Here is a 15,099-nt window from a genome sequence, read left to right as displayed (position 1 = left end):
CCTTATGATCTAAGAATACATTAATAAATGTCATTGATATTGACATTAAAAGAGTACTGGTGTTTTTCCCTCCATTACCACACACATTAAAATGGTTTTTGAAAAAAACAAATCACCTTGAGATATCTCTGGCTCAAACTGCGGCCCAGTTGTTCCACTTTCCTTTTGTTCCACCCCAAAGCCAGGAGGGTCAGCATGTCTGTTCGCCCTGCATTTCAGTTAGTATACAAATAAGAATTAATGAGCAGGAGACTGAGTGGAATCTCACATACAGACACATACCTGCTTTAGACATGTACTTCGTTGTGATGGCCGCCCTAGACAGGAAACTGTTTACTTGTTCCACCTCTTCTCCAACTGTTGAACCGGCCCCATCCTGAAACAAAATGTCTCAAACTAATCCAAAACTACAAGCTGCAGTATTCCTCGCATTTCCAAGTGTGAGCCTTTGCATGCATGACGGAGAGAAAAGGACACACTGACAAGAGGTTCCTCAGCTCAGGGCACTGCTGAGCCACCTTGGTTAAATAGGGGAAATATTTACAGGCCACATCGGAGCAAAGGAACGTAATATGTCCTGGGATGCTAGCTGCCAACTTCTTATGGAGAAAAAGGGGGTAAGCAAAGATCTCCCCTCGAAACATGTTTAATGCCGCTAACAGGACTCCGTGGTGACAAACAGCTATTTCCATGCCCTCTTCATCCAACTTCCCAGTGGACTTTTTGGACGACTCCTTTGCTGCTGTCCAAGATGAAGATCCGCACAACCCTTTCCCCGGGACCTATACACTCAAAGATTTTAACATAAAAGACATGACATGATTAAGCCCTATCAGGGACAAACTTTTTAAAACAAATGCATAACAATTAGCTGAATTAGCCTTAAGTCACACAAGACCTCATATCTCCCCAGGACAGCACTGATAACAGTACCTTTTGTTGGGTTGACACTGGCAACATAACTAGGTTCTTCACATGGACATTGATGCTCATCTCTGGACACTGGGGGGAAAAAAAGAGATTGAAGAATATATTTCAATTCTTTGGAGAAAACAAGTTGTGAGATAAAATCAATGGTTGTGTGAACACTGACCACGTGGCATGCAACTAGTACTTCGACTGGTTGTTTGAGGAATAAAATCTCCCTGTCTGTCACTTTTTTTCCATCACACTGGTCTTGGCTGAGGTTCACTCTGTGCATCATTCTACGCAATGAACAAGGAAAAAAGGGAACACCTAAAATACAGTCCATGATTAAAGCAAAGATTATCAAACATCTTAAGTTAACCAACTTAATTTGCCATAAACTTATATATACACATATGTAAAAATTTATTTTAAAAAACTTCAAATAATATGATGTTTACTCCGTACAAAATATTAGACAAGTGTGTTCCCTCTCAACTGTTTCCACTAAAAAAATGTTACCTGCATATCTTGAAGGAGTTCGTCAGCAGCCTGAAGCTCTTCCTCCAGCTCGGGATCCTCTGAATCAGTCATTTTCAAGCTAAAGAGGAAAAAGATTTTTGCAGAACTCAGTGACATAAACACATAACTTTTTTTTTTTTTTTTTTTAAAGGTATGTTACTTTAATAGAATATGAATTCTGTTGGTTATTTTTGATGTTATCTTTGAAAGATGACAAAGTGAAACAGGAAACAAAATCAGAGAGAGACATTGAATTAAAGTTCACCAATTGTGGAATCAGCGATGGACATCAAAACTATGATGTATTCACTTGACTGGACACTGAACCATCACAAACATCAGCTGCTGTAAAAGCACATTAACAAAGATCAGAGCAGCTGACATTAAGGGTTTGTTGTGGGCTGCATCAGGCTGAGTCCCTGCACAGCGAGGCACAGAACCTCCAGCAGAACCTCTGGGGGCAGCTCGGGTCGGTCCCAGCCGTCACTCAACTCTTTCAGCTTCTGATCGTTCAAACAGATGAACTCGGCCACCCAGCGGAGCTCCCCTCCCTCCTGCAGGGGGACGGGCAGGGACTCTGGGAGGTTGGCCCGACCATCCTTCAGCTCATCCACCAGCTGGTCGAGGACTCTCAGAGTATCTGGACTGCAGCGAGTCAGAAGTGGCGGCACTTCGTCTGGCAGAGTGTGCAGGGCGCTGACCAACATGTGAACAGCATCCTGCTCACTTGTGGAGATGTTTGAGACATTGAGAAGGTCCATGAAGGAAGAGACAGCCTCAGACTGAACACACTCAAACACTCCATTACTGCAGTGATCCAGTGTTTTATCCAGCAGAGAGAGATTGTCTCCATCCTCTACGAGCTCGCTGAGTGCTTGCAGCAGATCACAACGAGTCGACTCAGGAAGATCTGCCAGCGGCTGCAGAAGAGCTTCCTTCATTTCCAGTTCTTCTTTTACTTTTTGCACAGTTGGATTGCTTACGTCGTCACCAAGGAGCCAATCGAGTAAGCTACGAGTCTTACTGCTCCCCTTTGCAAAGACACTCAGCATCTTTACATAAGAAGTGAAAATGGAGCCATCAGTCGTAGACTTTCTAATAACTTTGACAGGGCTGGAGTTGTAAACTATTTGAGAAACAAACATCAGTTTATCCTTCTCTTTCAATCCCAGCACGTCCAAGCTGTCCTTATGTATTTTCCTGCCCTTGAATCTGCTCACCACAGTTTTAACATTGGCCTTCTTTGTCATCATGCTGACGGGCTGAACCAGACCATCCACAGAACTAGTGCTGGCATTAATATAAGCTTCACCTACATTACTGCATTCTCCACCTACACCTCCACTCCCACTCTTCTCTGCAGTGATCTTAAAGTCCTCCACCAAGACTTCCTCGGTGTAATCTGGAGAGAAGTTTTCCTCCTCCATGAGCTCAGGCAGGCTGCAGTGTATCACTTTGTACTTCTGTACTGGCCAAAAACTTCCCTCAGTGACTTTGACCAGAGTCAGCAGATCCATTTTACAGTTTAAGTTATCATTAGAGATGAGGTCTGTTTCTCCCAGCGTCTGGACAAATGCTTTGGCTTCAGCAGCAAACATCTTCTGTGGAAACAAGAATAAAAGTTTTGTACGTCAGCACAGAAGATTTCCATTTTTTTTTCTACTTTTATGGCACAGGAAGCTCTTGAGGAAAGTAGTTTCGGGTTATTTTGCAGGTTTAGATGAGTCAGTCAAACCAGATGACTCAGTTAAAATATAATCAACAAATACGAATTAACACGGAAACTGAGATTAAGACACTCATCTGGTGTCTGTATGGTTGGTGCAGATTTTCATACCAGGTGCCCTCTCTCATGCATCGCTACAGAATTATGTCATAACAAATGCACAAGCAAAAAGATAATCTGAGCAAATAATTTCATTTCATGGACGAAATTAAAACTTCGCTACAGTTTCACACTCTCTGCATTTGGAGAGGAGTGCTGCTGGCACGACTAAATTTACTTTTGAAAGTTTGGAGGCAGAGCCCAAAGGAGGACGGGGTCACTTTGATGGACATTTCAGGTTACTCAACTCACTGTGGGTTCAGGCACCACTGTAATATTTCATCCAGGTAATGTTTTGGGTTCTCTGAACAGACAGACTGTGGAGTGGACTGGAGAGTAGGATATGACAGGCTGTCATTTGGTAAGTAGCTCATTGGTCTGAACTAGTGTCTAATAAAGAGATGTTGCATCATGCTGTGGAAATCTACAGGCTCTTATTACTACATTACACACCATGCTCGTAGCTGCTGTGTGATAAGTGTGCTAAGTTGTAATGCTTTGTGGTTATATCTGTCTTTACCTATCCTAAATCCTATACTTATATAAAAGTACCAATACTATATTTCACGTACATTCTGTAAAAGTACATTTTTACTTAAGTAAAAGCACAAATGTTATTCATGAAAATAATTCAATTCTATATCATTGTTGAGTAATTAAAGTGTAAACCACAGCTGGAGCTAATTCACTGAAGCTAAACCACACAACAATTTATTAGCTCATTTATATTTTATATCAATTCTGACAAATAGGATTAGAGTTCATAATGAAATATTTGCATGAATAAATAAAATAAATAAAAACTCAGTATAAAAGCATTGATCTGCGCTACACATCAGTCTTGAGGATTTATTGACTTTTTGAAAGTACTGTTTGCCAGTTTACCTACAGCTGTTATTTACATTGTGCAGCCGTGGGTGTACTGGTTTATCACTAAGCTTGACTTAAATAATGAAAAGCATCTTAAAGACTTTAGAATTCTAACTTATAATTGCCAGATTCTGATCCACGCTTATTTTCATGATTGTTTTGGGGGGTTTTAATCATAGAAGGTATTCTAATACCTCCTCAAAAGTCCTCCTCAAAGTCAGGTGGGAGTTTAATGCAGCGCTGCCTGAAAACAACCAACACTCAAAAGTTTCTGAATCTTTCTGAGGTTATAACAAAAAGATGATGTCATAACAATGCATAGTTATGAGTTCTGAATGAGCAAACAAGCTCATTCAGAGCTTTTTTGCTCACACAGAGCTGATCACCTGCACGTCTTTACTTCTGAACCACTCAGCTTCTTCAAAATGCTCATTTTACCCCAATCATCTCACAAGTTAAAGTCATTAGTACGCAGATTTTCCACCACCTTGTTTTAGCCCACAGTGGTTTCACTGTCAGAGGCAATAAAGGTATTTGTTTGTTTTTTTAATATGGCTTTAAATTTATTGACTCCTGCAATAAAAAGTCAGTAATGATCTCATTGACGGCATTACTGGAAGCTAAATGACATCTGCTTGCTTTTTGTTTTGTTTTCCTTTGCATGTACATGTGAACACAGAGGTCCACTTGCAAACTGCTCTAAACAGGATCTCCATCAACTCTCATCTGAGCAGAGATAAGATATTTTTCCACATTTGATGCTATCGTTGTGGGATTATCCAGTAACATGAAGTTTTAAAATGATTTAAAAGTTATGGCATTCACATAAACACATAACTAACGCAATTCAAATGATTTTCAGTCTTGGCGCTCCGGTTAACGTTAGTATATAACGTTAGCATCATCAGTTTGTAAAGAACGAGCAGAACTCTTAGCGCAAAAACTGCTTTACGCACCATGTGAGGGTATTTTGCAACACACAAGTCCTTTAACGTTTGTAATAGATTTAATCCATCATCGTTGGATTAAATGGCTAATGTTGCAGTAGCCACGTGTAGTCTACCTAGCAAGCATGCTGACGGTAGCTGTAGCCATTTTTAAATGCATTAAACCGTTTCCGAGATCAGTCACCTCTGTTTGTTTGAAGCTTTTATGAAAAACAAACTTTGAAACACACATCAAGGTATTACTTTACATATATGTATTTTTTACATACCTGCATTAGAACCAATCAGTTCCGCCTCATTTTCTTATAAACGGGTCTCTCCGTTCTCCCATCATCCTTTGCTTACACCGGTTGCGTCTGATTGGTTGGAGCCGAGCGCATCCAAAACTAACAGGAGTGGTGAATGAATCTATAAATGTGTTTTACGTGTGAAATGAAAATAATAAACCTAACAAAGGATTATGTACGTTAAATCTGCGCACTTTCAGATCGTGAATCACTTTGGAAAACACTGTGTGATGGCCACAACATGAAGCGATTTTATTGTTGAATTATCAGTGATACTTTCATGTGTTTTTGTTGAGAAATGTTAACGATGTCATTAAAAGAAAGCATTAATTAAGGAGAAAAACCCGTTCGAGGAGAGGGTCCCCGGTTCTCCAGTTAGATTGTGCTTCACGGCGTCATGTTTCACCGTGACGGGGTTATTATTGGAGTAAATGGATGGCTGGAGCCTCTGCTCGAAGCGTCTCTGATCGCCGCGAGCGGGTTCATATTGGAATGAATTGACAACCCACAGCGTCGCATACCTTTAGCGTCAGCATGAGAAGTTAAGGGACGTGACAAATCGTCAGTATTTTACGCGTCGGGAGTGAGAACGGGTTGAGAATGAGACCTTTCAGGTTTTTATCAGAGTTCAGTTCAAAACCCAGCATCTCTGATGGTATGGAGGTGCGTAAGTGCGTACAGTATAGACTGCTTACATGTTTTGGATGGAACTATGAATGCTGAAAGTTCTATAAAGGTTTTAGAGCACCATATGTTCCCCTCCAGATGACGTATATCTCATGGAAGGCCTTGTTTGTATTTGAGCAGGACAACACAAAACCATATACTGCAGCTATTACAACAGCATAACTTTGTCCGAGAAGAGTAGAACGAGCAGCTGTTTCCATTATCTAAGGCCTTCTTCACTGTGTTTCAAAAGAAGCTTCAGGAAGGGGGGAAGGGAGCAAAATTATGCTTCACAGCATAAACCAAACTGTGAGCAAAAAGAGTTGAAAGGCCTCCCACTATAACTGTATCAGCTGCATCTCATTCCAAAGACAAAAATGTGACAGTCTTATAAATAAAGCTAAAGAGCCAGGCTCTGCTTACAAGCTGCACATCAGGCTCATAGAGGATCATATTAACTAATTCTACAGGTGCCAATAAACCCTCCCACACTGATGCAGTCATTTATACTCACCTGTCTGCCGTCCAGATCTTTCAGTAATAGAGAACATTTGTTGCATCATTTAACAAAAAAACCCCATCAAAGACGACCACAAACTCTTCTGCAGCTTGAAATCTATATTAAAGCAAGAGCAAAACCCCAGAAAGTAATAACCTTGATGCTCAGATGTCTTCAACCTGGTTTGAAAAGAAGAGTAGATGCTACACCCTGGTAAACAGGCCCCTGTCCCAACTATTCTGAGACCTGTGGCAGGCGTCAGATTTGAAATGAGCTCATTCAGTGGATGATGATGTAAAATTTCTCACTTTAAATGTATTATGTTATTTGTGTTCTGATAAATGTTGGTTCATGTAATTTGAATGTCTTTTAGTTTTCATTTTGTTCAAATTTAAAGAAGGCCCAACTTTTGTGGGTTGCAGGTTGTAGTTTAGTTTGGTAAAAATGTTTTCGCTGCCTGATGAGGCACTGATAAGAGTTTTTTATGACTTATTACAACTGCAAGTCAGACTGAGCCTGTGCTGATGCCTCTGTGTCAGGAAACATCTTCATCCTGCTGTGGGGTCAAGTGATCAGTTACTGATAAATTTGCTCAGTACAGCTTAGAAAGGAAACACAACTCAAAGTGTGCATTTGAACACACACGTATTCCACCTTCACTTTATTCTCATTAGTTATGTTGTTTGCTGAATCAGCTACAAGCTTGGATCCAGGAGACAGACACTATCTCTACTATTAAGACTACTTTTAAAACTTTCATTTGTGAATCTTTCAGTGAACTTTCAGACTGAATCAGCTGTACCTGAATCCTCCCTTAGTTATGCTGCAAAAGGTGTAGGCTGCTGGGGATTCCCATGATGCACTGAGTGTTTCTTCTCCAGTCAAATGTTTCACTCTGTTCTCACACACCTCTCTGCATTTAATTATTAGTTATTATTATTAATACTTGTTTCTCTTACACACTGTCTTTGTCTTGTCTTCCTCTCCTCACCGCCCACCAGTTGCAGTTTTTCTCACTTTCTTTGAATCTACACCCACTACGCCATATTGACAAAGTCTAATATATGGTGTGGTTGATTTATCATTCACTCATTTGACTTTAGAGATACCTGAAGTGTGTATTTTTTAACCTCTATAGAGACATTATAGGTACATGTTTATATGATGTGCAAGAAACAGCACAGTTTGTGTATCACAGATACACATACTAACCAGGAAGAAACTTCAGGAAGTTTCTTCCTGGTTAACCCTTGTATTATGTTAAAAAAAATCACATTGATTATGTTGCGGGTCATTTTGACCCGTACTGTGTAAATCCACTCAGAATTGTCAAAAAACTGCAATAAAACAATAGCAACTTTATTTTCCATTAGAAAAACATTTAGAACACAGACATACAATACAGTTTGAATTACCATAACTCATTTTAAGAACAATTTAGTAAAAGTTTTTCCTTCTTTACAAACACATTTCTTTTGAACTTGCCCGATTTTCTCAGTTTTTCAGTGTTCAACATTTTCAATTTTGTCCACATGATGGACAGAATGTGACTGTATGCTTTCTGCAGATGTACTTTTTGCAATTCTCACAAACAGTGCTTGTTTTAATGTCTTCTCGTGAGGGACAGACCTGGCATCTTTTCCATTTCTTTACACCTGTATCCACTGCAGATTGGTTGGATGGTGCACACTTGACCTTTTCAATGACAGCTGCTGCTGCTGGGGATCGAGCTGGTCTGACTCGCATCTGGATCTTGGGAGTGACAAGACTTTTTCCCAGTTCTTCCAGGAAAAGGCGACGTCGGTACAATTTACCCGCATTCCAATGTTGGTTGATTTCAGTCCACAGGACATAGGCATTGTAAGCAGACACATCCAAAATGTTGTAGAAAATTACCCAGGGCCAACGAGCTGTCTTACGCTGGCAGCTGTATGTTGCTGTGACTTTGTCAAGATTGTCTACTCCTCCTTTGGTGGAGTTGTAGTCTAGGATCATTTGTGGTTTTTTGTCTTCTCTTGTGCTCAGAGATGCATCTGTGTGCATTGTGCTCATGACAAGAACATTCTTGTTTTTCTTTGGGCAATATGAAACAACTGTTGCTTTCTCAGTGAAAACAAATACTGAGGAATGCAGAGATCTTCCATGCATCTTCAAAATTTCACTGGGAAGTTCTGGCTTATTTCTTCTGATTGTTCCCAACATAGTCAGCTTTCTCTTCTGAAGTTCCTCTCCAAGCCAGTAAGATGTAAAGAAATTGTCACAGGTGATGTTATGCCCTTGCATCCCTTCACTCATCTGCAGCACCACACGCATCCCCTGATTCTTCTCAGATGCTCCTCCAGGTAGCTTTCCAGTGTACACTTGCATATTCCATGCATAACTAGATTTTGCATCACAGGCTGCCCATATTTTGATGCCATACTTGGCCGGCTTGTTGGGCATATACTGTCGGAAAGGACAGCGACCCCTGAATGGGACAAGGCGCTCATCAACAGTAACGTGGGGACCAGGGTTGTACAACAAAGGTAGAATTTCCACCCATTTATCCCATACATCTCTGATTGCAGCAAGTTTGTCTCTTTCACATCAACCAGCTCTGGTTTCACGGTTGTCAAATCTGATCACACGAGATATCTTGAGAAATGTCTCCAAAGACATTGTTGCTCGAAAGATTGGCCTTCCATTCTCTTCATTCCATAGACTTGTAGTTGCTTCTCCCTTGGACCTGTATACTCCAGCTAATATCAGAATTCCAATATAAGCATGCAAGTCAGTCCGATCCAGGGGCTTCCATTTCTCTTGAAATACACGCCTCCCTTCCAGGTTAGTCATGTCCAGTATAATCCTCTCTATTGGAGGAGATATGAAGAGTTGAAATGCTGATTGAATATCATCAACTCGTGTGATGGCAAATCTTGTAGGACCAGGAGTCATTTTGATGACATTAGAAGATGACAGCCTGCCTTGACTTCGGTGTGGTGATAATGACCATTTTATATTACCTTCTTTAGATGTCCATGTCTCCTCTGTGGATGATGATTGCTGCATTCCTTGGTTTTCATTTGATGTAGAGATGGCGGCACACTCTCCCTCAGAATCCTCCTCCTCGTCTGAAAATTGGCAGTCTGGATCATCAATAACATTGTACTCGGCCTCTGAAAGATCCTCAGTCTCTGAAACATCTTCTTCTTCATCACTATCCCAGTTGAAAAGCAGTGATAAAGCTTCTTCAGTCGTCAACCTTCTGGAGCTCATTTTTGGTGTGTTGAAATGACATGAGAACAGTGACAAGAATAGGGGAGAGAAAGTTTCTTGCATACACACCTGGGTCTGATGTATATTCAGAAGCAGTCAAAACAAAGTACATCAAAGAGAAATGTTTAATTTGGATCTGAACAACTTTTTACTTACATAAAAGTGTGCGGGTCAAAATGACCCGCAACATCATCTTTGTATACAAACACTGCAGAGACATTCCAGGACACATCAAAGTGTCCATATTTTACACACCAGTTCATGACCCCAGATAAGGAAAAGTCATAAGCTTTCATGAAGAAAAAGAAAGGATGACCAGTACTTTGGTCAACATATAACTGGAATGGGTCAAATTGACCCTTAACATAATAAGAAGGTTAAAGCTCATAAAAACATCCACCACCACTTTATGAAGCAGTCTGGTAAAAAAAAAAAAAAAACTTTTCTTCAAATCAAAGACAAAGGAGGGAGGTTTTTGTTTTGTGGCATTTTAATCACAGCTTAGGCCTGAGATTTGAAATAAAGTGCCAAGTTGTTGTATGTCTTGTTCTCTTTAATTCCGGAAGTATTTCTTATCATGATGCATTGTATGAAATAATTTAGTTCAGCCAAATGGGAAACAGATGGTTCTTCTTAAAAGAAAAGGGAAAAACTGCTGCTGATAAAAGAAGCTGCATCATTAATTTAAATGAATACACAGAGAAAACAGGAGAAGATAAGATATCAAATCAACTCTCTGACCGGTCAGAACCGGGCTCTCTTTTTTCTTTCTCAACAGGTCATCCAGGTGATTGATAGATAGGGATGGGTATCGAAAACCGGTTCTTGTTGAGAACTGGTTCCCACTGTTTCAATTCCTTGGAATTGTTTGCCATTTTTGCAAACGATTCCCTTATCGTTTCCAGTCTCCCCGAATGACGTCACCATGTTGCGGAGCGTCATTTACCTGGCAGGAAACACGGCGCCTAAGCGACTCAAACGCTCAAAAGTTTGGTCATACTTTACGAGAACGGATGACAACAGGGCAACTTGCAATACTTGCAAAGTAGATATTTATGTTAGGTCAGTCTGTCCTGTCTCTAGTTAGTTAGTTTAGTGTTTTTCTGTTAATTTATGTTGTAAATTTATGTTGCATGTAGCACCTTGGCCCTGGAGGAATGTTGTTTTGCTTCACTGTGTACAAACTGTATATGGTTGAAGTGACAATAAAGCCAACTTGACTTGACTTGATTTCATTTAAGGGAGGAAACACTACGAATATGCAAAAGCATTTGCTCACAAAACACGCGATGACCTTAAATGAATGTTGTGTTTTTAATTCCACTCCGGACTCGTGAATCTCAACCCAGCAGCAGCGGTAACGTTTGCACGTCCTCTCCTGTTAATGCGGCAGGTAAATAATCAACTAACAGTGCATATTATGTTAGTGCGATCCGACTTATTACAAAACCTGCCATTACTGTGCATTTAGGTGACCATGATGAGAGAGACAGACAGAGTCTGGCTGGCTCAGATGCTCTCGCTGCAGTCTACCATTAGCGTCTCCTTTCAGGCCAAGATAGACGAATGTCACCGAGCAGTGACTAAGTTTGTGGTCAAAGGCTTGCACCCATTTGCCACAGCAGATGCCCCCGATTTTTGGTAAGTGAATGTGTTTAATTGTAGGCAGTAACATTACTGGATATTCTTGTGTAATTGCTACAGAATAATTTATGTTATACTTTGTTATTGAGAATAACAAGAATATTTATTTTATTATTTCACATTTACAATTTTTTTTCCCTGGGGACCCTGTGACACCCCATTGAAGAGCCATAGGCTGGATCTCTTAAGATCTCACTGTTGGGTTTGTAAGGCCATGTTACTCCTAAATTTCAATCTCTTTCAAAGAGAAGATATAACACAAAGTTCTAAGCTAATCGACCTTAGTGTTCTCCTTTTTTAAAAAGAATCGATAAGAGAATCGATAAAGAATCGAATCATTAAACAGAATCGAAAATGGAATCGGAATCGTGAAAATCTTATCAATACCCATCCCTATTGATATATGCATTTTTTGTCTGCTTATTTTGTTGGTTTTTGTTTTTTGCCCTTTATCCCCGTCCATCTTCCCCGCTGTTTTTCTTTCCCTCTTTCTTTCTCCCCTTTCTTTTCCCCAGTCAAGTCTGCCCCGTCTTTAGCAAGTGAAAATAAAATAAAATAAACAATAAAAGGTGAATCAAATAGACCAAGGCTGGGATGGTCTATTTGGTAAAGTAAATCCGTTGGGCATCTTTCTTCGCCTTTAGACAGTAATTCTGATGGCAAAAGAGCCAAATGGGACAGGCAAAAAAAAAAAAGACATGACATGACGCACAAACCGACACATTTGAAAGGTACAAATGTGTTGTGCATGAAACGAATTCAAACGTGGTGCAGATGTGTGTCACAAGTTGATCTGGCTGTAGGCTGTGGCACTTGGCCAGAGGTAGCGCTGGTTGATTCGAGTCTATGTTAGTGCACACAAAGTAAACTGCACACTTTAGTTGTGAAGCAAAAACGCTGAAATCGGAGAAATAAAACGTGCAAGGGGAATTGTTTGCTGTTTTCGCGATCGCGTCGCGCATGAGGATATCACCAGGTAAACTCGCGACATTTTTAAACATTTTGTTGTTCAACAGCATCAAGACTGACGGAGTGTGTTTGAGATAACCTCACAAGTGTCACAGATGACACATTTGGCGTTCTTTTTTTTTGCTGGTTTGTCGGTAGCAGCTCCTGAAACGCAAGTCTGCCACACATCTGTTCGACCAAATCCAGGTAAGCTAAGCGCCAGTTAATCTGGAACAGCAGCCAGGGCTCCTGGTAGGGATATGGCGATCGCTCATGCAAAACCCGCATGAGCGGGAGGAGGACCCCGCTGCCGAGGCGCCTGTGGAAAAACATTTTTTTACAAGCAGTAATGGGTCTGATGAAACTGGCATTGTGAAAAGTGTTGATGGTGTAGAAATGGATCTAACTAATGACCAGTCTGCAGGTTTTTCTGACACCAGTCAGAAAGGTGACATGACTCTTGAGTCTGTTGTTGATGATTTTTGTTTGGATGAAAACATGCTTGATGAGGATTTGCTGAAGTTGTCTCAAAAGAGGAAGAGCTCTGAACCTGCCCACTGTAGTACAAAAACATCAAAAGCTAAGAGAGGAAACAAAAAAGGAGAGAGCAGTATGGAGTCTGAAAGTGATTTGTCCCTAAGCCAGGAATACCAGAATCTGTACTCTCCTGCTGAGATCAGGAGGTTCTTACAGAAAACCAAAGGCCTCAGGATGGTGAAAGTGGAGGACTATTAGAAAGTTAAAGTCAATGTATATACACCAACTAAAGGAGTGGACAGAATGGGTTTTTTAGATGTCCTGTGTGATACTGTTACTGTTTCTAGCGATGATGAGTATTTGTTTTTATGTGGGGATTTCAATTGTACTGACAACCCACCTTTGGATAGGAACCACATTGAACCTCATCCTGCATCCTCTCGCAGGGTTAGGCAGCTGGCTGCAGCTGTGGACCTGTCAGATGTGTGGAGGTTTTTCAATGGACATCGGAGACAGTACATTCTAAGGACAATCATGTATCTTTGGCAAGACTGGATCGCATATACACATTTAAACATCATTTGAGTATTTTTAAGGACTGTCAGATAACCCCTGTTGGTTTCTCTGATCAGTTTCTCAGTGTGGCTGGAGGTTTAATCTGGAGACACGATAGGCTTAAGTATTTAGGGGTGTTTTTAGGCAATGATACTTTTTTATAGAAGAATTGGGCAAATGTGGTGGATAGAGTCAATGGTCGGCTTTCAAAATAGAGGTGGCTTTTACCTAACATGTCATACAGAGGTCGGGTTCTTGTTATCAATAATCTGGTTTCTTCTGCTTTGTGGCACCGGTTGACCTGTGTTGATCCCCCAGTTACCCTCTTGTCTAACATTCAAAGAATCCTGGTGGACTTTTTTTGGGATAAATTGCACTGGATTCCTCAAAGTGTCCTTTTTCTCCCTAGAGAGGAAGGCGGACAAGGTCTGGTCCATTTGGCCAGTAGAGGAGCTGCTTTTCGCTTTCAGTTTATTCAGAGGCTGCTTACAGGACCCCAAGATCTAGTATGGAGGAGGGTATTGTGCTGTATTCTTCAGCAGCTTGGTAATATGGGTTTGGATTTATCTCTGTTTCTGATGGACGCAAGCAAGCTGAACTCTTCCCTTCTTCCTCCTTTTTACAAGAGTGTTTTTTTTCTGTATGGGCTCTGCTGAGGCAAGAGAGGCGGCAGCAGGCTGATTCTCTGTACGGGTTGCTGGAGGAACCTGTACTGTTTGACAGCTTGCTGGATTGCCCTGTCTGGGGGAGGACTACTTTATTCAGACGGCTCCACGCTGCACAAGTCTTTTCTCTGAAGAGGGTGGTGGAGGTGGCTGGATCTCAGCTTGATGCTCTGGATGGACTCGCTGCACAGCTTGGGATATGGTCTACTTGAGTTGTTGGTCAGCTTTTGGATCACTGGAAACACCAGTTAGGTGGAGTTGAGTGTTCACTTTTGGGAAGTTATTGTGATGGCATTCTGTTTACAAATCATTTAGATCCTTATCCTTCCATCAGACTGTTTCCTGGTTTTAAGAATTGCTTTGATCTTTTATTGGTTAATCTGGATGTTGCGGGGGTGTCCCTGGAAGGGGCCTCTGGAAACACTTTGTATAGGCTGCTGGTAAAATCTCTCAATCAAGGCAAGCTGAATGGATGCAATGACATGGTGTGGAGTACCCATCTCTCCTTAGCACCTGACATGAAGCCAGCGTGGAGGTCCCTTTATAAGCCTCCCCTTGCGAAAAAACATGCAGATTTGCAGTGGAGAATTCTTCATGGCATTGTTGCTGTAAACTCTTTTGTTTCTGTTATTAACGCTGCTGTGGAAGACAAATGTCCATTCTGTGAGCAGAGGGAGACCCTGTTTCATTGTTTTTTCTGAATGTGTTCGCCTCTCGGCTCTGTTTGTGCTTCTAAAAGCTATCTTTAGTAGACGTGGGGAAGGTTTTACACTGACTATTTTCATTTGTGGTTTTCAATTTACTCGTCTTCGGAAGAACAAATGCCAGATGCTTAATTTTTTGTTAGGACAGGCAAAAATGGCAGTGTATATGAGCAGGAAGAGAAAGGTGACAGGAGGGCTGACTGCTGAGGTAGTCCCTGTGTTTGTCAACATGGTGAAGTCTAGGCTGTTGCTAGAATTTAATTTCTATGAGGCAGCCTCAGACCTACATACTTTTTCTCATGGCCGGATGTTACAGGGGGCAATCTGTA

The 15,099-nt window shown here is 41.0% G+C and overlaps 1 pseudogene; it reads right to left on the bottom strand.

The window, feature by feature from the left end:
- Positions 1–1,811: 1,811 nt before the first annotated feature.
- Positions 1,812–10,060, bottom strand: LOC109196678 (uncharacterized; annotated as a pseudogene).
- Positions 10,061–15,099: the final 5,039 nt, after the last annotated feature.

The sequence above is a fragment of the Oreochromis niloticus genome, linkage group LG3, assembly GCF_001858045.2.
Source record: "Oreochromis niloticus isolate F11D_XX linkage group LG3, O_niloticus_UMD_NMBU, whole genome shotgun sequence".
Lineage (NCBI taxonomy): Eukaryota > Metazoa > Chordata > Actinopteri > Cichliformes > Cichlidae > Oreochromis > Oreochromis niloticus.
Note: the sequence above shows the minus strand (reverse complement) of the source record. Positions and strands in the feature narration are given on the sequence as shown.